This window comes from Rhinoderma darwinii, chromosome 9 (genome assembly GCF_050947455.1).
Source record: "Rhinoderma darwinii isolate aRhiDar2 chromosome 9, aRhiDar2.hap1, whole genome shotgun sequence".
Classification (NCBI taxonomy): Eukaryota; Metazoa; Chordata; class Amphibia; order Anura; family Rhinodermatidae; genus Rhinoderma; species Rhinoderma darwinii.
The window spans coordinates 24,332,822-24,360,032 of NC_134695.1; the positions used below are offsets into that span (position 1 = coordinate 24,332,822).

General features: G+C 42.6%; 1 long non-coding RNA gene across 1 annotated transcript; it reads left to right on the forward strand.

Annotated features, from left to right (window-relative positions):
- Nucleotides 1–10,423: 10,423 nt before the first annotated feature.
- Nucleotides 10,424–16,418, forward strand: LOC142660296 (uncharacterized). The gene is made up of 2 exons (XR_012850451.1): nucleotides 10,424–10,784; nucleotides 16,065–16,418. It is a non-coding gene; the product is annotated as an uncharacterized LOC142660296 (long non-coding RNA).
- Nucleotides 16,419–27,211: the final 10,793 nt, after the last annotated feature.

Consider the following 27,211-nt stretch of genomic DNA (forward strand, 5'->3'; position numbering starts at 1 on the left):
TTTTAAAACGATTTGACCAGTAGATGATCAAGCGTTTGCTATTGTTTCTAAACGTATAAAGTTCTTGAAAGGTCCGGCCTATTCAAATGTTAAGTTCAGTGTTCTAGGGCTTTTTCACACACACTGTAAAATAAGTAACCGTTCAATTAGGTCAGAAGATACACAAAATGTTCTCAATTTAGATCTAGCGAGACACCTTACATCAAACAGTACAGCAGGTTAAGGAGTGGGAGAGCATGAAGTATAGGTGTAAAATCAATCTTATACCATGGCCACTTGGTCTCCCAGCTCATTAGCCATTCAATCCCTGCCTCGATTGGTAAGGATTGTTAACCCTTTTTCTTAGTATCGGGAAAAGGTTTCCCATAATTGCCAGTCCATTCTCACTTACACCAGTCTGCTGCTCAGACTCCTCCTCCGACGACACACACACACACACACACACACACACACACACACCACACACACACTGTATACATGACTACATAATACTCCTCGTTATAATCCGCATTACTGCAATGTTCCTAGCTGTATTATGTTCTTCATCATCACTAGTACAGTCATCATTCTTGTCAAAATCTATGGAACCGATTCTTACGGATCCAGTCTTTCTCTCCCTTCCTCTCTTCTAAAACTTTTCCCATCTACTATTTTCCAGTATCCTATCAACAGCCATATAAGCTTAACTTAACTTAGGTTCTTCACAACCCATTTGCCGGACCTTGCCCCTACTACCTCTATGGCTATTTTACCAACATCCTCTTGTTCCTTGCTTCCCCGGGCTTCCATCACTTCCTAGTAGTGCTTCTAGTTTAAAACCCCCTTGCCTCTCTTGGGTTCCCTGAACCCTTATGTTGGGTTCCCTGATCCCGTGGCCTATCTCGGGTTCCCTGAACCCTTATGTTGGGGTTGTTGGGGTCCCTGACCATCTAGCCTCTCTTAGGTTCTAATAGTTTCTTGTTTATGTTCAGCCCAAAAGGATGCAAGGAAGCCAAGGTCCTCAGTTTGTCCCAGGCTTATCTCAATAGACAATACACATGTTAAGGATCTGCCAGGCACAGCTTCTGTATCCACGCCCATAGGTAATCAGTCTGCACCTGCTTCTATGTCTGTGAGACTGACTCCATCTTCCACCACTCAGGATGGCAGGCTTAGGAGTGGGAGAGCCTATCACAGCCTGGCCAGACGGAGCTAGCTCCCGCCCTCCGTCTATTTATACCTGCCTTTCCTGTTCCTCCTTGCTTGTGATTCTTCTCTGTTGGTTTCCTGGCCCTGCTGCAGCTTCTTGAACTACTTGTCCCTGCTTCGTATTAACCCTGGCTTACTGACTACTCTTCTGCTCTGCGTTTGGTACCTCGTACACTCCTGGTTTGACTCGGCTCGTTCACTACTCTCCTGCTCTGCGTTTGGCACCTCGTACTCTCCTGATTTTACTCGGCTCGTTTACTACTCTTGTTGCTCACGGTGTTGCCGTGGGCAACTGCCCCGTTTTCCTTTGTTCTGTGTTTCCTTATCTGTTGTCTGTTGTGCACTTACTGAGTGTAGGGACCGTCGCCCAGTTGTACCCCGTCGCCTAGGGCGGGTCGTTGCAAGTAGGCAGGGACTGAGTGGCGGGTAGATTAGGGCTCACTTGTCTGTTTCCCTATCCCTGTCATTACAACACAAGTGTGATCTTAGTTCATAGGAGACAGATCCCCAAGGCATACAGCAATAGACCGAACAGAGCACAGGCAGAGTAAATGTATAAGGCCCTATGCAGACAGCCGTACCCTTAATCACGGTCTGCGATTACGAGCAATGGCGGCCGCGGACAGCCACCTGCATTTTCAGCCCATGCTCCCATACAGAGCACGGTCCGTAAAAAGCAAAAGATGGGACATGTCCTATCTTTTGTGAAGGCTTTCTACGCCAAGGACAGCTTCCTGTAAATATACAGGAAGGTGTCCGTGGTCAATAGAAATGAATGGGTCCGTTTTTACGGACCAATTCTATGGTCACGTGCATGGGGCCTAAGAAACTAAGGTCCCATACACCCGACTGTATTTTCATCGATCCGTAAATACTGTGCATAAATACGGATCCGTAGTCATCCGCAACTTATCCGCACATACGGAACGGCATCCGCAAATATAGTCCATAGTGCATCCGTAATGCATCCGTGTATACGGATCCGCAAAAAGAAGAAAACCATAAATGATGTGCAACATCTGCAAACCTGGCATTGCCTAGCAATGCTTCCGTAATTACTCCGACTGTCTGTGCATGGTGTAAGCTGTGAGCTGACTACAGGAGCACCGGATTGATAAGACCACGGCCCTCGTGGCGGATGATGCCTGCCGGCATTTGTTAACACCAACCAGCGTTATGGATCTCTCCGGTCTACAGACTCACCGACTCTCAGTCCTTAGTCCTGCCTGTTCTCCCCCGCATTTTCCTGTCTGCCTGCCATCTGCGTCTTAGCCTTCCTGCCTGCACGTGGTTCTATGGAGGCTCCACAGTGTCACTGTACTTTTTTTTAACTGGGTGTGTTTACAGTCTGCCCACAATTTTACATACAGTGTCAGGGTTTCATCGGGTATATTCTTGGAACAGCTGCAGGTCGGGATCGTTAGAATGTGTGAGATCCGCCCAGCTTTTCGTCTTGCTCTAAGGAAGCTGAAGATTGGCAAGTAGTGCTCCTTTTTTTTTTTTTTTTCTCTCTCCTGTGGATGATTTCATGCTTTTTGTGTCCTAGTTTGTTACAGGTGTGAGCTAAATATATCTTTCCCCCTGTATGCTGGAGATCCAGTGAATATCTTTTTTTCCCGTCCAGGACACATGGCTGTATGGAATGTTGGGAAAAGGAAAAGTGAGGAGGTATATCCCTCTTAATAATTAAGGCTGGCAATATACGGCATCTTAAAGGCTGCAAATGTTCTTTTTTTCTCCCCTTTTTCTGGTTTTTGGAAAACCTTATTTTTAGGATCACTTCTCTGTGTGACACTTCAAAAGTTGCTGTCAATTTTATTTAAAACTAAACTTTTGTGCTCTACCCCATACTGTATCTGGGAATTTCATTTGTATGATTAAACTAGAGGGGCTTTGCCTGTGCATCTTGTTAACTATTAATATTGGACATTATATTACATCTTGACAGTGCATACCCTCTTTTTTTCATATTGAAGGAACAATTTTCTGTGAAGATCTGTTATATTGTACTTCCAATGTAATATGTGGCTGGAGCAGCATCTCTACTGCATGGGTTGGAAAAGCAAAGAGGCTGGAGTGTGTTTATGATCCGGACTGTACTTGGATGTGTTCTGTAAGATTTCACTAACTTTTTGTACACCATCTCTGTATTTTATTTGTAATAATCAGTGTTCCTTATATATGTCAGTTGTGGGGGAGGAAGTAGTTCCTTAGCTGTATATAAACCTAAGGTCACATTGTCTAGGAACAATAATTTTCTTACATTGTGGAAATATGGCTAATAGAAAACCAAAAACTAATACTAAGGGTAGATTGCCAGATGTTTCTCTTTCACCTACAGAAAAATCCAGAGCAGAGAAGTTGGAAAGAGGAAAAATTGAAAAATATTTAAGTAAACCAGGGGTTAGCTGGAAAAAAATCCCTAGAGCTTTTAGTGAAGTGAGTTGGACCCAATCAAGAATCGCCTGAACCTTAGCGGAGTCCATACGAAAATCATGAGGAGACAGAACATATCCCAAGAAATTTAATTCCTGAACTCCAAAAATAAATTTTTCAAATTTCGCATAAAGACAATTTTCCCTCAGTACTTGAAAGATGGATCTTAAATGTTGAACATGAGACGACCAATTGGAAGAAAACACAAGAATATTGTCCAGAAACACCACCGAAAAGTGTCCAATAAAATTACTTAAACCAAAAGGCATGACCAAAAACTCATAATGACCATCTAGAGTATTAACCCCTTCCCACACCTTGATGTAACTGCACGTCAAGGTGAGCAGTAACTTTGCGCAACTTGACGTGCAGTTATGTCTGTACTTTGACAGTTAACCGCCGCGCGGCGCTACACCGCAGCGGCGGTTAACTGTTGCCGATCAGCGGCCCATCGCCACTGATTTCGGCAGTTAACCCCTTCAATGCGGCGGTCGATTCGATCGCCACATTTAAGAAGTTTAGCAGAGATCAGCAGCCCCCACTTGAAATCATGATACCCATGGCAACCGGACGCCAGACAATGGCTTCCGCGCTGCCAGATACACGTCACAATGAGACTGGATTCACACGAGCGTGTGCGTTTTGCGCACGCAAAAAACGTGGCATTTTGCGTGCGCAAAAGGCACTTAACAGCTCCGTGTGTCATGATCATATGGTATGCGGCTGCGTGCTTTTCGCGCAGCCACCATCATTATGACACTCTGTTTGTATGTTTGTAAACAGAAAAGCACGTGGTGCTTTTCTGTTTTCATTCATACTTTTGACTGCTGTTGCGCGAATTACGCGCGTCCCATGGAAGTGCTTCCATGGGACGCGCGCGATTTTCACGCACCATTTGACTTCAATGGGTGCGTGATGCGCGAAAAACGCACAAATATAGGACATGTCGTGAGTTTTACGCAGCGGACTCACGCTGCGTAAAAATCACGGACTGTCTGCACGGCTCCATAGACTAATATAGGTCCGTGCGAGGCGCATGAAAATCATGCGCGTTGCACGGACGTATATCACGTTCGTCTGAATAAGCCCTGACAGTTGGAATGCATTACGCTACGTAGGTAGTGTAATGTGTTCTAGCAGCGATCAGAGCTGCAAGTCTAAGCGTCCCCTAGTGGAACAAGTAAAAAAAGTTTTAAAAAAAAGATAATAAAAAAGTTTTATAAAAGTTTAAAAACAAAAGTTATAAGTTACACAAACAAACACTGCTTTTTTTCCTATAATAAATATTAAAGGGAAAAAAATGAACATGTTAAAAAAGTACACATATTTGGTATCACCACGTTCGTAACGACCCCAACCATAAAACGATAATGTTATTTTTCCCGCACAGTGAACACCGCATAAAAAAAATACGTAAAGAACAATGCCAGAATCACTATTCCCAAAATATACAATAAAGAGTGATCAAATAAAACTACAACCCATCCCGCAAAAAACAAGCCCTTTGACAGCTTTTTTGACTGAAAAATAAAAAAGTTATGGCTCTCAGAATATGGTGACACAAATAATTAATTATTTTATAAAAAAAAAAATTATTGCGCAAACGCTGCAAAATGTAAAAAAAACTATATACATATGGTATTGCCGTAATTGTATCGACCTGCAGCATAAAGTTAAATTTTCATTTTTAGCACAGTGTGAACGCCGTAAAAAAAAAAAAGAATAACAAACGTTGTCAGAATTTATGGTTCTTGGTCACCTTGCTTGACAAAAAAATGGAATAAAGAGTGATAAAAAAAACGCATGTACCCCAAAATGGTACCGATGAAAACTACAGATTGTCCCGCAGCAAATAAGCCCTCACACAGCTCAGGTGGAGAAAAAATAAAAAAGTTCTGGCTCTCAGAATACAGCGATGCAAAATGTGCAGTGTCCAAAAGCAGATAACATCCGGCACCATTTATCAGTGCGACACTGGCCACACATCTATGAATTATTATTTATTTACCGCATTATTATACCCTCTTATTATAGCCTGATGCACTCCGCACAGATTACATATGGCCCCACATTATAAACTGAAATACCAGCAAAAACGCCAAACAGAACTACTACCAAGCTAAATCTGCGCTCCAAAAGCCAAATGCCGCTCCCTCCCTTCTGAGCCCTACAGCGTGCCCAAATAGCAGTTTACGTCCACAGATCTGGCATCGCCATACCCAGGAGAACCCGATTAATATTTTATGAGGTATTTGTCTTCAGTGGCACAAACTGGGCACAACATATTGTGCACTCAAATGGCATATCAGTGGAAAATTGTAATTTTCACTCCGCACCACCTGTTGCGCATTAACCCCTTTGTGCACCACGGCTTAATAGCATGTCGTGGTGTGGGGGGGGGATGTATGGAGCGGGCTCACGCGCTGACAGGAACAGCGATCGCGCTGTTATAGGAGCTTGTAAAAATGAAAATATACTGCAATACATTAGTATTGCAGTGTATTGTACCAGCGATCTAATGATTAGTCCCTAGGGGGACTAATAAAATGTGTAAAAAAACAAACAAACTGAACTTTTAATATTTTTTCATTTTTTTCACTACTAATAACTTTATTTACTTTTATTCACACACTTTATTAGCACCCCTCGGGGACTTGAACCAGCGATCATTAGTACAATATACTGCAATACTAACGTATTGCAGTATATCGTCATTTTTACAGGCATCTGTTCAGCCCTGCCACAGGTGAAAGCAGCACTGGGGGCCTTCATTAGGCCCCTGGCCTGGCATAACAACCATCGTCACCCATTGATCTCACTCCGGGGGGGCCGATGAGCTGTCGGAGGGTGCCATCCCACTCTTTTCAACGCATCTTGTGCTGCGGTCACGATTGATCGCAGCATTTGAGGGGTTAAACAGCCAGGAGCAGCGCAATCGCTGCTCCAGGCTGTTAGTCCTGGGTGTCCGCTATTAAATACTGCTGACACCCCCACATATGGAGCGCGCTCAGCGCGTGAGCGTGCTCCAAACATCACACCCCGCATCCGGACGTAATGGCACGTCAGGGTGCGCGAAGGGGTTAATTCACGGTAGTCGATACAGGGTCTTAAACCGCCATCTTTCTTTTCAACAAAGAAAAAACCTGCACCTACCGGAGAAGTAGATGGAAGAATATGACTCTTATGGAGAGGGTCTTTAATATAATCTTTCATGGCCTGTCTTTCCAGAGTATAAATATTATAAATCCGCCCCTTAGGCAGCTTAGCATTTGGGAGAAGTACAATGGGACAGTCATATGGCCTATGAGAGATTCACAACCGATTTCAGAAAAGATATCCTCAAAATCTTGAATACACAATGATAGGAAATAATTAAGAAATTAAACTTTTTACTAATGTATCAATATGGAGAATGCTGACGTAGCTTGTAGGAGAACAGAAGCTATACTGATTCTATTGTGTGAGTTAACAGACAGGGAGTCACAGGAATTCCATCTGTTCAACTAACCATTGTATATAATAAATTAACCTTTATCTTTACCGCATTATATTATATAGACATGTACCACTTTGTATATCATAAATTAACCTAATATTGATTACATTGTATATTATAAATTAACATTATCCTTCATACATTGTGTAATGTAAACATAATGTATTATACAGTTAGTCTCTCTGTCTCCTGGTGCACATATCACACATATGTCATATTGGCTATATTAACTGCTGTAATTAATGATGATGTCAGTTTTGAATAGGAATTCAGACCTCTATGTAGACACAATAAACCTTCTTAAACCGAGGAAGCTGCATTCATGTGAATTCCTACTGGAGATTGAGAAAGTTTTTACACTGCCATAACATTTGGCGTTTCTGCCCGGTCCTTCAAGATGTCCAGACGGGAGCCAGGAGTGGTGCTGACTGAGACAGTAGATTCATTCTTGGGCCCAAGCAGGTGAGCACTTATTGCCTGTGACTCCGCTCTATCAGCCAGTATACACTGTTCCTGTTGTCACGTTCTGTACCCACTGGGCCGTACCGCCGTGTTGGGATAGCAGCTGGCCAAACAGTGTACCAAGTCAATGTCTATATAGTCCAAGCACAAGGGTACCTGTAGCAGTAGAGACAGTAGTAATGGCTAGGCTCAGATGGCACCTAGGCAGCAGACACCAGGCGTGGTGTAACACAGCAGGCGTGACCGATGGTACAACACGGCTCCAATTCTCTAAGGCACAGGAACAATGGTAGCACGGGATACAGGTAGCAGGTACAGGAACATTGGGAACAGGATAACACTAAGAGACCATTTGCAAGACTAACACGTGTAAACACAACAATGCTCAGGCAAAGAGTGAAAGGGCAGAGCCATTTTTTATAGTCCAGGGTGATCATGGCTAAATTGATGATTATTTTCATGTGCTCGTGCTGGCCCTTTAAGGCCGGGCACGAGCATGCGTGTACACCCTACGGGACACAGCAGGATGGGGCGGAAGTCAGCGCTGGTGTCTCCTGGGGAGGAGATGCGTGCCAGCGCTGACAGACCCATGGCTGCGGCCGTCGGCGGGTGAGTAATCCCGACGGTCCACGGCCGTGGACATTACACCTGTCTTTGAGTCATCTGAAGGTTCCATTTTATTTCATGATTTGATGTCCAATCTCCATAGGAGGATTTTAGTTTCTATTCTAGATTGTGAAATATGTGTAATATTGTTATGCTAGCTATTTGTTTGCTGTTTGAATGAACGGAAGTATATAGTATAGTCTCTCTGTCATTTACAGACATCCACTACAACATGAGTCTAAGTTAAAGAGGCTCTGTCACCAGATTTTGCAACCCCTATCTGCTATTGCAGCAGATAGGCGCTGCAATGTAGATTACAGTAACGTTTTTATTTTTAAAAAACGAGCATTTTTGGCCAAGTTATGACCATTTTTGTATTTATGCAAATGAGGCTTGCAAAAGTCCAAGTGGGCGTGTTTAAAGTAAAAGTCCAAGTGGGCGTGTATTATGTGCGTACATCGGGGCGTTTTTACTACTTTTAATAGCTGGGCGTTCTGACGAGAAGTATCATCCACTTCTCTTCAGAACGCCCAGCTTCTGGCAGTGCAGACACAGCCGTGTTCTCGAGAGATCACGCTGTGTCGTCACTCACAGGTCCTGCATCGTGTCGGACGAGCGAGGACACATCGGCACCAGAGGCTACAGTTGATTCTGCAGCAGCATCGGCGTTTGCAGGTAAGTAGCTACATCGACTTAAATACAAAAATGGTCATAACTTGGCCAAAAATGCTCGTTTTTAAAAAAATAAAAACGTTACTGTAATCTACATTGCAGCGCCAATCTGCTGCAATAGCAGATAGGGGTTGCAAAATCTGGTAACAGAGCCTCTTTAAAGACACTCTATTGTAAACTCTGTGTGAAGTGGCTGGTAACCACTCACATCTGCGGGTCTGGACAGCACTCTTGCACGTCCACATTGTGACTATTATTGCGCACATGGTCAGGAGTGAGTTAGCGGGTTAACAATTGAGCAAAGAACGATAGTAGTATATGTATGACTTGTTCTTTATGATTTCTGTTGGGGTTAGAAGTGTTTCCACTATATTTCTGTGTTGTATTCTCTTGTGATGTGGATGTATGGACTGTTCTCTCACTAACAATACAGTGAATGGGTAACAAAAGGACCTTTGAAAGGTGTGTGAATGTATGAGGCCAGTGAAGGGTTACTCCTGAACTGTCAGCATACTATGAGAGATGGTAAAAGTCTCTGAATCCCATAGAAGGTCCGCTGTCTAGTTTTAATGATCTGTGTTACACTCAGTAGCAGGAGTAAGTAGAGGGTGAAGCAGGGAATGTTTGTGTACTGAGTGATAGTTTGATCCTTTGTATCTATAAGAGTGCTTCTCTGTTGTATATTTCTGTGCCTGTGCTTGAGTTACTAATCTCTGACTGCTATGCTATAGAAGCAAAATGTGACGTGTAGTAGTAAGGTTTAGTCCGGTGATATTGCCTGCCTATTAAAGGTGGTCTGACGAGATCCATATTGTGTCCCCGTAGTTTGGGACTTCCGTAGATGAGAGTGACATTTGGTGTTATGGTAAAACCCCACCGCAGGGGACACGGTGTGTGTCATATCTAGAAGGAAGTCCTATGATCATAATGATCAAGGCATATGGTAAGAATGTATACAAAATGCGGAACGGGTTGAGAAGCGTGGTTCCAGCTCTACTTTTGGAGGGTACTCTTGATACTAAAGTGTTGAAAAACGATTGCTCCGTATTGTAAGAATGATGTAGAAAAGAGCATGTATTATCAATGGTTGGATTTAGCAAATGCAGATATTAGAGGAGATGCTCTTACAGCAACTATAACCCCACATGCTCCACCAATGTACTGTATGTCACCTAACATGATGATGATGATGATCTACTAACCATGATGTAAAGTGTAAGGTACGTACAGAATAATTTGGACGATTCTGACTTTATAATAAAAGAAGTTTTACTGTGGAACTTGTAGGAAACAGTGATATATAACTTTGTACAGAAGACTGTAGCGTGTAGTAACAATTTAAGAATAACCCTGTCTTCAGCGGCCTGCCTGTGGGGAAGGAGTCTCACTCTCCTCCTACACGTAGTCTCCCAGGGCAACAATCTACTCAATGTCCCTCACAACAACAAGCTAGGAACTGGGTGCAACTTATGGGGTCTCTGAACAACTGGTTAACAACTACTTTAGGTCATCACAATGATGCTCTATTTTTCACATCTGAGTACTATTCTGCAATTACTTATTCCCCTGGGAATGGCTCTGCTCAACAACTGTTGTCTCTGCACATGTGTCACTATGGCCGCTAGCCTTCACGTGCCCCTCTCCGCATTTCCTGTTGATCCAAGATCTGCACTGTATGTGTTGCCTGCTGGTACTTGACACAGCCAGTGAACATGCAGGGGGATCTCCTAATCCCACTTTTCCCTGTGTCTGCGGCCTGCTTCACTGGCAGTTGAGAAACAGCTCTTTTCACGTCGTCCACCTCTGCTGATTTTAAATCCAACTGTCTCTAACTGCACATGACTACATCTCCCCTCTGGGAGCCGGCCCTCCCCCAGACTGCTGCATACATCGGGGGGGGGGGGCTCCAACTGCTGAATTGGAGGTAATCCTGCGGCATTACAATGATAAGCAGAATGTCAAAGCCTAGAACAGGGGGAATATATCCATGCAGTGAGTTACACGAAGTAAAAGAAGGTTTGATGCCTAATTATTACACATGTGTAGATACCTTCAACGTGATTGAGTCTAGGTGATCATAGAAAGCCGTGGACTTATACTGAATTGTTGGAGTTGAAGAAACAAGTAGGTGATAATAGGAAGCACCCAGGAACAGCTTGGGAGTTTCTAAATACAATTTTTTCCACTCTTGATTTGGTTGGTAGAGATGTTATGCAGATATTGAAGTTTATCTTCACCCCTGCTGAAGTGGAATGGTTGTTGGAGAAAACGGGATATAGTCGTAAGCCCCGATTTTTAAAGGTTCAGTAGAGGATTAATGGAATTTGATACATGAAAATTTTGTTCACATGTTCAAAGAACATGTAGATTGGAGTGCTATACACACCATTCATCAAGAGGAGAATGAAACAGTTAGAGAATACCTCTACAGATTTCATAAGTTGATTAATGATAAGGGTGGAGCTGGAGATTTGTATGGGATTCCTGATGTTACTGTTATATTGGTACAGACCTTTGTAAATGGTTTAAGCTCCGCTCTTAGAACTAGATTTGTAAATGGTATGCCTGATTGGAAAGTTGGACAGATGCCAGACATATTGATGTATGAACCGTGGAAAAATCTTGAAAATCAAAAACAGAAACAGACAGAAAAACTGATGCAATTAAAAATTGAAGCAAAAGAGACATTCTTAGGCTTCGTTCACATCTGCGTTAGGGTCCCGTTCTGACGTTCCGTCTGAGATTTCCGTCAGAACGGGACCCTGATCAGACACAAACTGACACGAATGGAAACCAGAAGTTTCCGTTTCCATCACCATTGATTTCAATGGTGATGGATCAGTGCCCATGGTTTCCGTTTGTGTCTGTCGACTACGCTATTGCTTCCGGAAAAACTACGGAGACAAACGGAAACCAAGGGCACCAGATCCGTCACCATTGAAATCAATGGTGATGAAAACGGAAATCTCTGGTTTCCATTCGTGTCAGTCTGCGTCTGTTCAGGGTCCCGTTCTGACGGAAATCTCCCACAGAACGTCAGAACGGGACCCCAACGCAGATGTGAACAGAGCCTTACAGAACGCTAAACAAGGAAACCGTAGTGACAAGGTTCAGAGAAGGAAAGACATCAGGTGTTACAATTACAATGGGCAAGGTCACATAGCCAGATATTGTAGAAAGCCCAAGAAACAAAGAAATTATGTCTGTAATGACTTAGTAGCTGATAAGTGACTAAATGAAATGCAGGAAGAGGATTTTATGTTTTCACAATCTCTTTCTTATCCACAGGGGCCTGAATTGTAATAATCAAAGGATATAATGTATCTTTTCTTGTTGATACAAGGGCTATTGCATTTCTAATCAATAATGAAATTCTTTGCTTATCTGATCAGAAAGTGAAAACAGTGGGAATTACAGGAGATCCAAAATATCTTCCTATTTGTAACCCCACCACTGTTTCTGTAGGTCCCATAACTACTGAAAATTTTATTTTTTGTTGTCAGCAGATTCCCCGATAAGCCTACTGGGACAGGACTTGTTATGTAAATTGGGATGTACCATTTACTGTACCCCAGATGGCGTACACCTCCAGGTACCATAAGAAAACAAGGAGAATACTTTTAATCTCTTATATCTTACCCCACAGTTATTAGAAAGCAAGCAGTTGACCCTCATTACAGATCCTGCAGTAGGAGCCATGATACAAAATATACTGACCCAGTTATGGAACTCTAATTCCATTGGAGTAGGTACAATGAGCCAAGTTTAGCCAGTGCAAATTTCACTGAAACCGCACTGTGTTCTGCCCAGAAAGCCCCAATATCCTCTGAAATCAGAGGCAGAGATAGGAGTTGGCCCTACAGTTGACTCATTGTTGAAACAAGGCATCCTTAAGAAAACCAATAGTCCTTGTAATAGCCCTATTTACCCCATTAAGAAGCATGGCTATAGTCAAGCATGGAGAATGGTTCAGGATCTGAGAACTATTAATGAAGTAGTGGTTTCCCTGCACCCAGTAGTCCCTAATCTAGCAAATTTATTTATGAAGGTCCCCTTCAACAGTACTCATTTTTCAGTCATTGATTTGTGTTCTGCATTTTTCTCCATCCCCATACACCTGGGGACATGGACATGTCTACATCTGGGTTTTCTAAACTCTCTCACCATTTTTAGTCAAGTCCTCAGCAATAATCTTGTTTATCTTCATCTACCTGGAGGATCTATATTGAATCAATATGTAGATGACCTTTTGCTCTGCTCATCATCTAAATAGATATGTCTTCAGGACATGGAAACTCTTTTACATTTCTGGCAGAGAATTGACACAAAGTCCAAAATGCATTTGTTTAAGACCAAGGTGACGTACCTTGGGCATTGCCTAATACAGGAGTACAGACATCTAGTCCCAGATAGAGTTGCTGCCATACAACAATTTATAATCCCACAAAATAAAGAACAGATGAGAACATTTCTGGGAATGGTGGGATATTGTAGACACTGGTTGGAGTTAACACTGTTACAAGCCCTGCCAAATCATCCTACATCGGTGTTCACATTTGAACCCTACTAGTTTGCTTCCTTATAAAACAAGTTTGTCTCAGAGAGAGGAATGGGAGGATGATGAAGGGGATTACTTTTTTTTATTTTGACACATATCATGACTGCCCTGGACATACACAGACAGGGCCGCCATCAGGAATTTCAGGGCCCCATATAGCTAAATTTTCTGGGCCCCCCTACCGTGGCTCCCAGGGCCGCCATCAGAGGGGTATTAGGGGTACTGATGTGAGGGACCCGGCCAAACCTAATTGAAAGGGGGGCCCGGCAACTGCCGCGACTTGCCTTTGGTAGAAAAAAAACAGGCCCCTGCAATGGGGCCCGTTTTTTTCACCAAAAGAATGTCGTGAGCTGCGGGCCCCCCCTCTCGTCATGGGGGCCGTCAAACTCTGCCCGCCCACGCGACCGATCGCGCGCACCCGCAAACTCCCGCGCATGCGCACAAGCGAGCGTCCTCGAGCGCACACCCGCAACCGCCTGGAAGCGCGCAACGAATTTTGAGGCAGATTTTGACCTGCCCACACTATCTTGCCGCGTTTTTTGCCCGCAGCGATTGAGGACAGCAGACAAAAAACGCAGCGAAAAATGCATTTTCTGCCTCCCATTGATTTTGATGGGAGGTCAGAGGCGGAACAGCAGCAAGAAAGGACGTGCTGCTTTTTCTTTTTTCCGCGACGAGGCGGTTTTGGAAGTTGTTTGGTGCTGATTCTGACGCAGTGTCCGAGTCAATATCAAGGCCCAAAAACTCTGTGAACTGGGCCTTATTGTTAGGGCTTAATTCAGACGAACGTGTAATACGTCCGTGCAACGCGCGTGATTTTCACGCGCCTCGCACGGACCTATGTTAGTCTATGGGGCCGTGCAGACTGTCAGTGATTTTCACGCAGCGTGTGTCCGCTGCGTAAAACTCACGACATGTCCTATATTTGTGCGTTGTTCGCGCATCACGCACCCATTGAAGTCAATGGGTGCGTGAAAATCACGCCCAGCACTTCCGCAGCAGTATAAACTATGAATGAAAACAGAAAAGCACCACGTGCTACAAACATACAAACAGAGTATCATAATGATGGCGGCTGCGCGAAAATCACGCAGCCACGCATCATACGCTGCTGACACACGGAGCTGTTATGGACCTTTTGCATGCGCAAAACGCCACATTTTTTTCGCGCGCAAAAAGCACACGCTTGTGTAAATCCGGCCTTAGGGTAGGAACACACTAGGCGTGAACACTGCAGATTTTATGCAACACATTTTATTGTGGAAAATCCGCAGCGTATTACAGTCGCAGCAGAGTGGATGAGATTTGAACAAATCTCATCCACACGCTGCAAAAATTTTTTACCTGCAGTGTGGCTTTTTAAGCCGCAGCATGTCAATTTATGCTGTGGAATCGCTGCTCCTCTGTTGCGGAAATGCTGCGGTTCTGCCGCAAAAATCACAAATGAGAAAAAAAAAGGCACTTTTTTTTAATTTATAAAAAAGTTTAGACGCATCTCTCTCTTCTGAACGTAGCCCCGCCTCCTGGGATGACGCTGTAGACCATGTGACCGCTGCAGCAGTCACATGGGATGAAACGTCATGACAGGAGGCCGGGCTGCGCTAAGAATAGAGGATCGCGTCACCTAAACTACGGCCGGGGCAAGTCTAAACTTTTTTATAAATTAAAAAAAAAGTGCCTTTTTTTTTTCTCATTTGTGATTTTTGCGGCAGATCCGCAGCATTTCCGCAACAGAGGAGCAGCGATTCCACAGCATAAATTGACATGCTGCGGCTTAAAAAGCCACACTGCAGGTCAATTTTTTTTGCAGCGTGATATAAATGTGTTACATAAAACCCGCAGTGTTCATGCCTAGTGTGTTCCTACCCTAAGGCCGGATTTACACAAGCGTATGCTTTTTGTGCGCGCAAAAAACGTGCCGTTTTGCGCATGCAAAAGGTCCATAACAGCTCCGTGTGTCAGCAGCGTATGATGCGCGGCTGCGTGATTTTCGCGCAGCCGCCATCATTATGACACTGTTTGTATGTTTGTAGCACGTGGAATCTCGTGAGATTACGATGTAACCTGTCATTTCAAACGAGATTACGCTTGCCTTGCTGGAATCTCACAGAAAAGATTCAGAAGTGTCAGAATTCTGAATAAACATCACGTCCAGGCTGGTAGTGATGTATATTCATTATCAGGACGCTGCAGTAATGTTAGTGTTTGTGTATGTGGCTGCACATAGCGATATAACTATATCGCTAGTGCAGTGTAAATGAATGGAGAGAAGTGCATGACGCTGATTGGTCAGCGTTATACACTCCTCTGTACAACACCCACTTGGTCTAAAGTAAAACACGCCCACTTGGGCATTAAGAAACTCATTAGCATAAAGATAAAAATCGCTCCTAACGTGGTAAACATAGATAGTTTTTCTAAATAAAAAGCATTACTGTCACCTACATTATAGCGCCGATCTCCTTATGTAGGAGATAGGGCACTTATAATGTGGTGACAGAGCCTCTTTAAGATTACAGAAGCAACTGAAGGAGATTCATCACCACGTTTCACAACATCAACCAGAAACTACATTTGTGTGTCCCGACATTCAGCCTGGAGACTTTGTACAGATGCACAAGTTTTTAAGGTCTGGTTCTCTTTCAGAACGCTGGAAAGGTCCACATCAAGTTCTTCTGACAACACATACCGCCATTAAGATAGAGGACAGAGGTACGTGGATCCATGCGTCACACTGCAAATGTGTAAAATCTGCTGTTGAACCATCTGAACAAGAAGAGGAGCCGGCTGATATCCTCGAAACCAGTCATCCAGATCTACAACTGTGACACTCAGAGGACTGTGGTCCGAGGTAAGCGGACATAATAAAGCCTCCCAAATGACTGCCACCTAAGCCGCAGCTGTAGCAGAAAGAAAATATACTGCTCTTCCATAGCGGGAAGATGACACTCTACGAAAGAATGTTTGGAGCAAAGCCAGATAAAGGACTTTTGAACATAGTGTTGGGTGGATTTCTTATGACAATTGCTTGTTTGGTATATGTTGATTACATGTGTCATGTTTCTGGCACTACCAGCTTTACTACTAATAGTCTAGATCCATATAAAATAACCCATGATATATCTACTATTATGATTAGTAATGTGATAATGGTATTTATCAGAGAGAGGAAAGATAGGGAATAATTAAGAAATTAAACTTTTTACTAATGTATCAATATGGGGAATCTTGTAGGAGAACAGAAGCTATACTGATTCTATTGTGTGAGTTAACCCCTATCCGCACCAGGACGTAACTGTACGTCGTTGCAGGAAGTTACTTCCCGCACGAGGACGTACAGTTACTGAGTTAATCCCGGTGCACACTGTCGGCGACAGTGTGCACCGGGAACCAGGAGGTCAGCTGTCGCCGACAGCTGACACTCCCCTCTTGCCGGCCAGCGGTCCTTTGCCGCTGATTTCGGCGCATTAACCCCTTAAATTCGGCGATCGGGTGCAATCGCCGAATTTTAGGGGTTTCTAACATATCGGCAGACCCCCGTCCGAAATCGCGGGGTCTGCCGATAGTTAGTATGGCAAACGGAAGCCAAACAATGGCTTCCGGGTCTGCCATGGACAGAAGCCCATCAGGACCAACCTTCGGCTGGTCCTGATAGGCTTCCTGTCAGAGTGACAGAAAGTCACTGTGCCGTTCCCGATGCACACTGTCGGCGACAGTGTGCATCGGGAACTTGGAGATCAGCTGTCCCCGACAGCTGACACTCTCCAGTGTTGCCGATCAGCGGCTCATCGCCGCTGATTTCGGCAATTAACCCGTTACATGCGGGGCTCGATTGCGATCTCCGCATGTAGCGGGTTTGTAGCGCATCAGCAGCCCCCATGCAATCGTGGGGGCTTCTGATGCTTGTGATGGCACCTGGGGGCCAGACAACGGCCCCCAGGTCTGCCATGTATGTCAGCCTATGAGGATTAGCCTCTGCTGATCCTCGTAGACCAACTGTCAGAGTGACTGTGACGTCACACTGACAGTTGGAATACATTACACTACCTAGGTAGTATAATGTATTCTAGCAGCGATCAGAGCTGCAGGTCAAAAAAAGAAAGTGTAAAAAGTAAAAAAAAAAGTTAATAAACAAAAATATAAAGTGTAAAAAGTAAAAAAAAGTTAAGAAAAATGTTTTATAAAAGTGTAAAAATAAAAGGTTTTGTTTTCCTATAATAAGTCATTTATTATAGGGAAAAAATGAAAACGTTAAAAAAAAGTACACATATTTGGTATCGCCGCGTTCGTAACGACCCAATCTATGAAACTATAATGTTAATTTTTCCGCACGGTGAACGCCGCAAACAAAATAAACTGAAAACGGTCAGCATCGCTATTTTTTGGTCACCACCCCTCCCAAGATATAGAATAAAAAGTGATCAAAAAGTTGCATTTACCCCAAAATGGTACCAATGAAAACTACAACCCGTCCCGCAAAAAACAAGACCTCCCACAGCTTTTTTGACGAAAAAATAAAAAAGTTACGGCTCAGAATAGCGTGTCCCAGAAAATAAATTATTTTATAGAAACTTCATTTTATTGTGCAAACGCTGCAAAACTTAAAAAAAACTATACACATATGGTATCGGCGTAATCGTACCGACCGGCAGAATAAATTAAAACGTAATTTATTGCGCACGGTGAACGCTGTAATAAATAAAGAATTTAAAGCGCCAAAATCGCTGTTTTTTGGTCACCCTAGCTCTAAAAAAGATCCTGAGGGGCCAAAATGCTCACTATACCCCTAGAAAAATTCCTTGAGGGGTGTAGATTCCAAAATAGGGTGACTTTTGGGGGGTTTCCACTGTTTTGGTCCCTCCGGGGCGTTGCAAACCCGACATGGCACTGAAAACCAATCCAGCAAAATCTGCTTCAAAAAATCCAAAAGGCGCTCCCTCCCTTCTGAGCCCTGCTGTGGGTCCAAACATCAGTTTACGACCACATATGGGGTATTGGCGTAATCGGGAGAAATTGCTTTACAAATGTTGGGCGGCTTTTTCTCCTTTATTCCTTGTAAAAATGAAAAAATTCTATGTTTCCACAGAAAAATAGGTGATTTTCATCTTCACAGACTAATTCCACTAAAGTCTGCAAAAAAACTGTGGGGTCAAAATGCTAACTATACCCCTAGAAAAATGCCTTGAGGGGTGTAGTTTCCAAAATGGGGTCACTTTGGGGGGGTTTCGGCTGTTTAGGTACCACAAGACCTCCTCAAACCTGACATGGTGCCTAAAATATATTCCTAAAAAAAGGAGGCCCCGAAATCCACTAGGTGCTCCTTTGCTTCTGAGGCCTGTGTTTCAGTCCATTACCATACTAGGGCCACATGTTGGATATTTCTAAAATCTGCAGAATCTGGGCAATAAATATTGAGTTGCGTTTCTCTGGTAAAACCTTCTGTGTTACAGATTTTTTTTTATTACAAATGAATTTCGGCAAAAAAAATGAAATTTGTAAATTTCACCTCTACTTTGCCTTAATTCCTGTGAAACGCCTAAAGGGTTAAAATATTTTCTGAATGTGGTTTTGAATACCTTGAGGGGTACAGTTTTCAAAATGGGGTGATTTATGGGGACTTTCTAATATATAAGGCCCTCAAAGCAACTTCAGAACTGAACTGGTCCCTGAAAAAATAGCCTTTTGAAATTTTATTGAAAATATGAGAAATTGCTGCTAAAGTTCTAAGCCTCGTAACGTCCTCGAAAAATAAAAGTACGTGAAAAAAAATGATGCAAACATAAAGTAGACATATAGGAAATGGTAACTAGTAACTATTTTGTGTGGTATTACTATCTGTTTCACAAGCAAATACATTTAAGTTTAGAAAAATGCAAATTTTTGCAAATTTTTGCTAAAATTTGAAGTTTTTCACAAATAAATATTGAATTTATCGACCAAATTTTTTCACTAACATAAAGTACAATATGTCACGAGAAAACAATCTCAGAATCGCTTGGATAGGTAAAAGCATTCCGGAGTTATTACCACATAAAGTGACACATGTCAGATTTGAAAAAATAGGCTGTGTCCTGAAGGCCAAAACAGGCTGTGTCCTAAAGGGGTTAACAGACAGGGAGTCACAGGAATTCCATCTGTTCAACTATCCATTGTATATAATAAATTAACCTTTATCTTTACTGCACTATATTATATGGACATTTACCACTTTGTATATCATAAATTACCCTAATCTTGATTACATTGTATATCATAAATTAACATTATCCTACACACTTTGTGTTATGTAAACATATGCTATTGTACAGTTAGTCTCTCTGTCTCCTGGTGCATATCTCACACATACGTCTTATTGGATATATAAACGGCTGTAATTATTGATGATGTCAGTTCTGAATAGGAATTTAGTACTCTGTGTAAACAAAATAAACCATATTAACCTGAACAAGCTGCATTCATGTGAATTCCTACTGGAGATTGAGAAAGTTTTTACACTGCCGTTACACACTCAGGCAACGATGGTGCTTTGCAAAATACATTAGTAGACATGTAAGAATTATAACATTTAGAATTCCACTTAATCAAATCTACTTATACCCAATCAATAACAGGATTATGTATAAGAAAGTGATTAGTTCAATATGCAAAGTACCCACTTCCAAAGTAACAGGCGGAGCGGAGAACTTGACCGACCCCTGAGCGAGAGGAGTATTATCAATAGCAGATACTTTGACTGGGGTACTCAACTGAACAAGGGGAATAGCCAATCTTTTTGCAACCTGAAAATCCAAGAAATTAGCCGCAGAATCACAATTTACAAAACCTTGACCAGAAATACAAACATTATTAAACCATACATTAACAGGCAAAAGGTTGTTTTGAGAACATGTGGGAAAAACCTGATTGGCCATATTGCATTCCTTGGGACCATCTTGGTTCTGTAGTTTTCTGGAGCTGGGCGTTCTGGACGTTTGAAACAGTCCTTGAGCATATGACCAGTGTTCCCGCAATAGAAACGCAGCCCTATGCGTTTCCGAAACAGTCTCCGTTCTTGAGAAGACATAGTGGAGCCCAATCAGATGAAGGGACCTCAGCACAGGGAAGGGTAGAGTCCATTGCTGATCTTTCATTTTTGTGCTTTCGTAGTCGTTGTTCAAGACACACCACAAGAGTCATGGTATCCTCTAAAGGCAAGGGCGGGCGGTAATTTATTAGGAGATCTTCAAGGTTTTTGAAAGACCTCGGCGGAATTGACGTCGGAGTGCAACATCATTCCACTGTGAAGAGAAGGACCACCGTCTAATTTCCAAACAATAATCTTCGACAGGACGCCGTCCTTGCTGGAGAGATAACAGATTAGTCTCAGCTACTGCAGTGATATCTGGTTCTCCATATATTAGCCCTAAGGCCTCAAAGAAGATATCCACAGAAATAAGTTCAGGGACATCAATTCCCATCGAAAAGGCCCAGGTTTGAGGATCTCCCTGGAAAAGTGAAATGACACCAACTCGATGCTGCTCAGTTCCTGAGGTCTTAGTCGACAATACAACTTACAACTCTCCCAAAAATTAACAGAAGACTTACGATCACCAGAAAAACGATCGGGTAAGTTCATTTTAGGTTCAACCGGAGTTGCGACTTAAACGACTCCTTGGGCCTGTGCAGTTTCTTGATGTTGAATCTTTACGGCCAGACATTGTACCAGCTGAGTCAGATCGTGCCTCTGTTCCACCAGGGCGTACATGGGCTCCATAGTGAAAAAAGATAATTTTAAATGGGCTTGTGAATATGTTATGGAATCTCTGGTTGAGCAGTTCCCAGGGTGGATGTTTATGGAATTGCTATGTGAGCAATTCCCCAAAGGCTGCTGGAGACTGTCAGGAATGAGCATGCAAGTAAATCTGCCAAAATCTGTCATAACTCTGATCAACAGAGTCTAAGTCTACTCTATGGTTTTCGCCAGAGCCCACCGCAAGGCAGGTTGGATTTTGCAGCACAGAACAGAGGTTGCTTTAACAGAATTCGGTGTTGGATAACAGGTGCAATGCAGGCAATACCAGAGCAGATAACAGGACAGCCCGAGAGTAAACAGAAAGTCCAAATCACAAAGTGGATATCAAGGATTGCAGAGGTCAAAACCAGCCAGGAGCAGAAATTCCAAATCAGTAAGCAAAGGGTAACCCAGAGACAAGCCAAGGTCCAGTTCCAAAAAGTCAAAATAGTCAAAGGTACAGGGTATAGTCAGAAGCTTGATCAAACACATGAAGCAAGGAAATTCACAAGCAAAGAAAACAGAACCAACCCAGCTTTAAATACTCCACTCTTCAATCCGATAGGAAGAAAGACAGAGAAGTGGGATAGGCTCAACAACTAGAACCAGAAACGCCCAGAAGCTAGAGTAGTAGTCATGGTAATCTTAAAGGGACAGCTGATTCCTAACAGCATCCTCAAATTTTGTACATGAAACTGAAGTCAAACTCTTATCTATATCATCATTCAAAGAACCGCCCTTTGGGAATGACAAGTGGCGTATTAACCTATATGTATTAGACTCTTTTTTAGGAACTAATCCAAAAGAAGAGACTCTAAAATTCTCAAAAGCTGGCTCTGAGAACGGACCTGCGACTCTTCCTTCTACTATTTCTTTAGCAATCTTATCCCTAACCACCTGAACATTTAAATTTACTGACTTTAAATTATCATACTTGACACAACAATCACCGAGAAATATAGGAATTGTAAAGCCAAACTCAAGCCCTTCAGTTATCACCTGGTGTTGTGTATATATGTACTGAGCTTTGTTCTGGTGCTGTATATATGTACTGAGCTTTGTTCTGGTGCTGTATACATGTATTGAGCTTGGTTCTGTAGCCATATATGTCAGAGCTTGGTTCTGATGCTGTAATTATATAGGATATATTTATAATAACAAAATTGCAGGGCAGATGGAATTGTTTTCAATTCACTGTATATTTAATTGGACCTGTCTGGTAGTTTTAACCACTTGAAACCACCATGCAGTAATACATGACCTGACAATATTTCCAAACATTCCCCTGTATAGTTTTTTTTTCAGATGCAGCAAAATCTATAAAATCACTTTCAAACCGGCGCACACTATATGCTAATTACTCATTAAAGGGTCACGGGCGGTGCCGCTATCATGAAAAAGTCACATAGTCCTGCCTTCAAATCCACCTTTCCATGCTTGATTGCCAGCCCCTTGCTGTTATACATCACTACAAGTCTCCTCCAACTTTCTTGGATGCGCCACTGCCTTGTAGTACTTTGGCACGCACCATGCAGCAAGGTGTACTCTGCCCGGCTACACTGCCCATGCCAGTACAAGGCAACGGCGCATCTGCAAGAGTTGGAGGAGACTGCCATTGATGTAGAACAGCCAGGGGGATGTCAATCAAAATCTGGGGGCGCCATTTAAATTTTCGCCTCAGGCAGCAGAAAAGCTAGAATCGGCCCTGTCCCTTCCCTTTTTCCCATCCCTTGGTTGAACTTGACGGACATTTGTCTTTTTTCAACCCTACTAACTATGTAACTATGCTGCATTTTTTGCGCGCGCAAAACACAAACGTTTGTGTGAATTTTGCCTAACTTTCACCCTGCTGATGTCAGCTGCAGGAGTAAATTAGACAGACAGACAGGTGGATGGATAGATGGATAGATAGAATGATAGAGATAGCAAAATAACTTCAACATTCTACCCAAACACGGAATGACAAGCTGTTTGTGTGTCTATAGAGCAAACTTGCTATTTAGTCCTGTGATTACAGCAGCCTCAGCAGTGAGCATAGCAGTTTGTAGGAGTGTACTAACAGGGGACAAGGTATGGTCAACGAGTGGCTAGTGTAATGTGTGCTAGCAAACTTGTCGAAACAGTGACCGTGTTACAGCTTCATTGTATCTGCAATATAGCAGACAATGATAACAACTTCCTGTTAGTGAATTAGGAAAAAAGGACTCCAACAAAAAAGGCAGAGCTTTGATGGTACAGGTGCCACAGAGGTACTGTACATGAAGATCTAAGGGCCTGTTCACATCAGCGTCGCTTTCCATTGATGTTTCAATCGGAGGAACCCCTCAACAGAAAGGCAAATGGAAACCTTAGCTTCCGTTTGCATCACCATTGATCGCAATAGTGACGGAAACTTTGCTAATGGTGTCCGTTGGTCACCATTGTGACAGGGTTCCGTTGTTTTGGACAGAATCAATAGCGTAGTCGACTGCGCTATTGATTCCGTCAAAACAACGGAAACCTGTCACAACGGTGACAAACGGAAACCATTAGCAGAGTTTCCGTCACCTTTGAGATCAATAGTGATGCAAACGGAAGCTAAGGTTTCTGTTTGCCTTTCCTTTGAGGGGTACCCCCGATGGAAACCTCTGAAGGAACCCCTCAACGGAAAGTGACGCTAAAGTGAACACAGCCTAAGAACACTGTGATGTTTATATTTTTCAATTGCTGTATGCATTATCTTTATTCGCGATTTTTTTTTTGCTTTTAGTGTTTTAATAAAAAATGTTTTATTTATTTGTGTGTTTGTGTTTTACTTTTTTTATTTTTTAACTTTTTCTTGTCTATGGGGGCTGCCATTTTTTTTCCATCTCTGTATGTGTCGATTAACGACACATACAGACATGGAATACGGCACATACAGCCCCATAGTTAATGCGAACGGGACCCGTTCCATGCACTATGCTGTACGCCGTCTGTGTGGGAACGGCGCATGCACCGCTCCCACACAGTCCAAATTAAAGGTCTTCGGCCGAGCGACATCCGGCGCCATTTTCTTGTGGACCGGAAGCCGCGGCCGGACAGTAAGATTACTACTTCCGGTCGCGGCTTCCGGACTTGTGTTCTGAAGCAAGCACTTTGAGCGGAGGGAGCAGACGGAGCGGAAGGACCGGAGGGAGCGGCGGCGGCAGGAGCAGGTAAGTTATTTCTGTGTATGTACGTGTTTTAGTGTGTGATTACTACTGTATGTTAACCTACTACACTGTGTGTTAGCTCAAACAATGGCGACACACAGTGTAGGAGGTTTGACCGTTAAATCCCCTCCTTTCTCCTAGCACTAGTCAGGATATTCTGTGAGCTCACTAGAGCGAGTGTGTATTCTCAAATTTTGCAGCATAAAGCAATGTGGTTGCTTTACCACATGCCAATGCTGCAATTTTGGGAATTGCTCCATCTAGTGACCAGCACTGGGAAATGTCATAAATTAGAATCTAATTTATAATATTTACTGACTCGTGAAAAAATTAAAAAAATTAGAACAATGTTTAATCATTTATACACTAACTGTTTAACTAAAAAAAAAAAAAAAAAAAATTTTTAGCGACACATTCCCTTTAAGAAAGATTCAGTTGGCAAACCTACCAGTATAGGTCCCTTAGATTTATATGTACATCCTTATCACCATAGCCTTTGTTCCTGGGCCTGGCATATATATATATATATATATATATATATATATATATATATATATATATATATATATATATATATATATATATATATATATATATAAAATGAATGCTCTCGCCAATTACTTCCTGCTTATATATCCCTGCCAGTCACTGTACTAACAATACTGCTGTACTATAAATGTGCATGCCCAGGTGTTGCAATAATATACTGGGCAAGTACACTATAATATCTTGGCATGTACATTTATTGTATTGTTAGATTAAGCTTCTAAAATAACTTTTACTAGTATAATTTTTTTTAAATTGCATAGACATAAATACATCAAAAACGACTTTTTCTGTCTGTTGCAAGAACAATAAGTTAAACTGTTCAGTCTTTATCATGTTGGTCAAATATGCAATCAGTAGAAGTTATCAAACCTTTGAGTTGGTACACAAAGTATGTGAATTTTCCAAAAGATGAACAATATCGCTTTGTATAAACGGAAAGGTGTTTCCTATGTCACCCATAGTTTGGCATATACAGCTTTTTCTGGGGTCATTAACCCCCCTACCAGTTCTGTAGTACAGCGGGGTCAATTCCACCCTCCAGTAAGGGGACTGGGAAACCTCTGTATTCCGATTCAGAAAGCGATATTTTTTTCCCTTGACGCGTTACCTTACAGCCAGAATTCATTAGGGGAGATATGGCCAAAGTAGCCTAACACGAAGTCAGTCTTGACATAGTGTGCTGGAGCAGCACATATTGATATTCAGATGCTGACACAGGCGTTCATACAAGCACGGGAGAAACATGTGCTGTCAAAACTCTCTGCCACTGCAGAAATTTTGAATATGGATGTAGAGGTGGATACTCATGAGCGCGACTCTCTCCATTGATTCCTAAGGGACTTGCTCGGCAGTTTCCGTAACTCCATTTGGAATCAATGGAAAGAGACACATATCATTCCATTGATTCACTGCTTTACCAGGCGGGACGGGGGTTGGGTGACCCCTGTTCTCAACATAGATGCGGATCCTAGAGCTGGGAACCGCATCTAGCAGAAATTTATGGCACAGCACGTGGATGTGCCGAAAATGTCTTCGGAGTGAATACATTGTAATCTGTTGTTCACCACATAGTTAAAAATTTAGTTTTGTCAGTGTTGACAATTGCCCCATCCCTAGAAGTTCTAACCTGGCTATATACAAATCCGCTGACAATCTAATATGTATAGTGATAGCCAGATTGTCCCCCTGAAACTAGGATTTGGCATGTTGAATTGTTTTTGCTGGAAATAAGTGATTTCAGGGGTTGTCTACCAGCCACATTTCCCTCTGACAACACGTTCATGCTCACTTAGTCTGAATGCACATATAAATGAAGGAGTCGGAGGAGATAACTTCCAGACAAACAGGTGTTTGACAGGCAGTTGTGTGCAGTGTATGGTCAGTTGTACTGTCCAGTTGTCCCACTGGTGAGACCAGGGGCATAGCTAAAGGCTTGTGAGCCCGATTGAAAAGTTCTTCTTGAACCCCCCACAACTTCTCTTTGAGGCCAATGGCCATGGCCAGGACCTTTAAGCATGACATTACACATGATAGGCTTATATACAAGGCCCAGCAGACAGTATAATACATGATAGGATTAGATACAGGGTCCAGCAGACATTATCATACATGATAGGCTTAGATACAGGGCCCAGTAGACATTATCACACATGATAGGCTTAGATACAGAGCCCAGCAGATAATATCACACATAATAGGCTTAGATACAAAGACCAGCAGACAGTATCACACATGATAGACTTATCTACAGGGCTCCAGCAGATAGTAGTTATATACTCACCCTCCTCATTCCTGAGTTGGGACATCCTCGGCTTTGGGCACAGCACTGGGCACAAATTGTGTCATGTACCAGCTAAATAATCCTGCTCTATGTTTAACAGAATACTCTTTCTTTAGTAACTATCTACAATGTCTGACTCCTAGATACACAAATTATCACAGAAAACAGTAAAAATAGTAATATATTTGCCACTTTCGAATTAGCTTAGAAACTAATGACAGACACAAGTGACAATTTATTGATCATTCCCATTGACAAGTTTACCAAATTTTTGGCCACAACTAATCAGAAAAATGTCAATAACTCTGTAAGTAAATAAAACATAAAAACCAACCTTTGGCTATCGCTCTAACCTTGCGGGGTGCAATAGCACAATACTACGAGCATCTTATAGATGCTCTTTAATATATGGTGACTTAGGTTTCTTTCACATCTGCGCTAGGGTCCCGTTCCAACATTCCATCGGATCATTCCGTCGGAACGGGACCCTGACGGACACAAATGGAAACCAAAGGTTTCC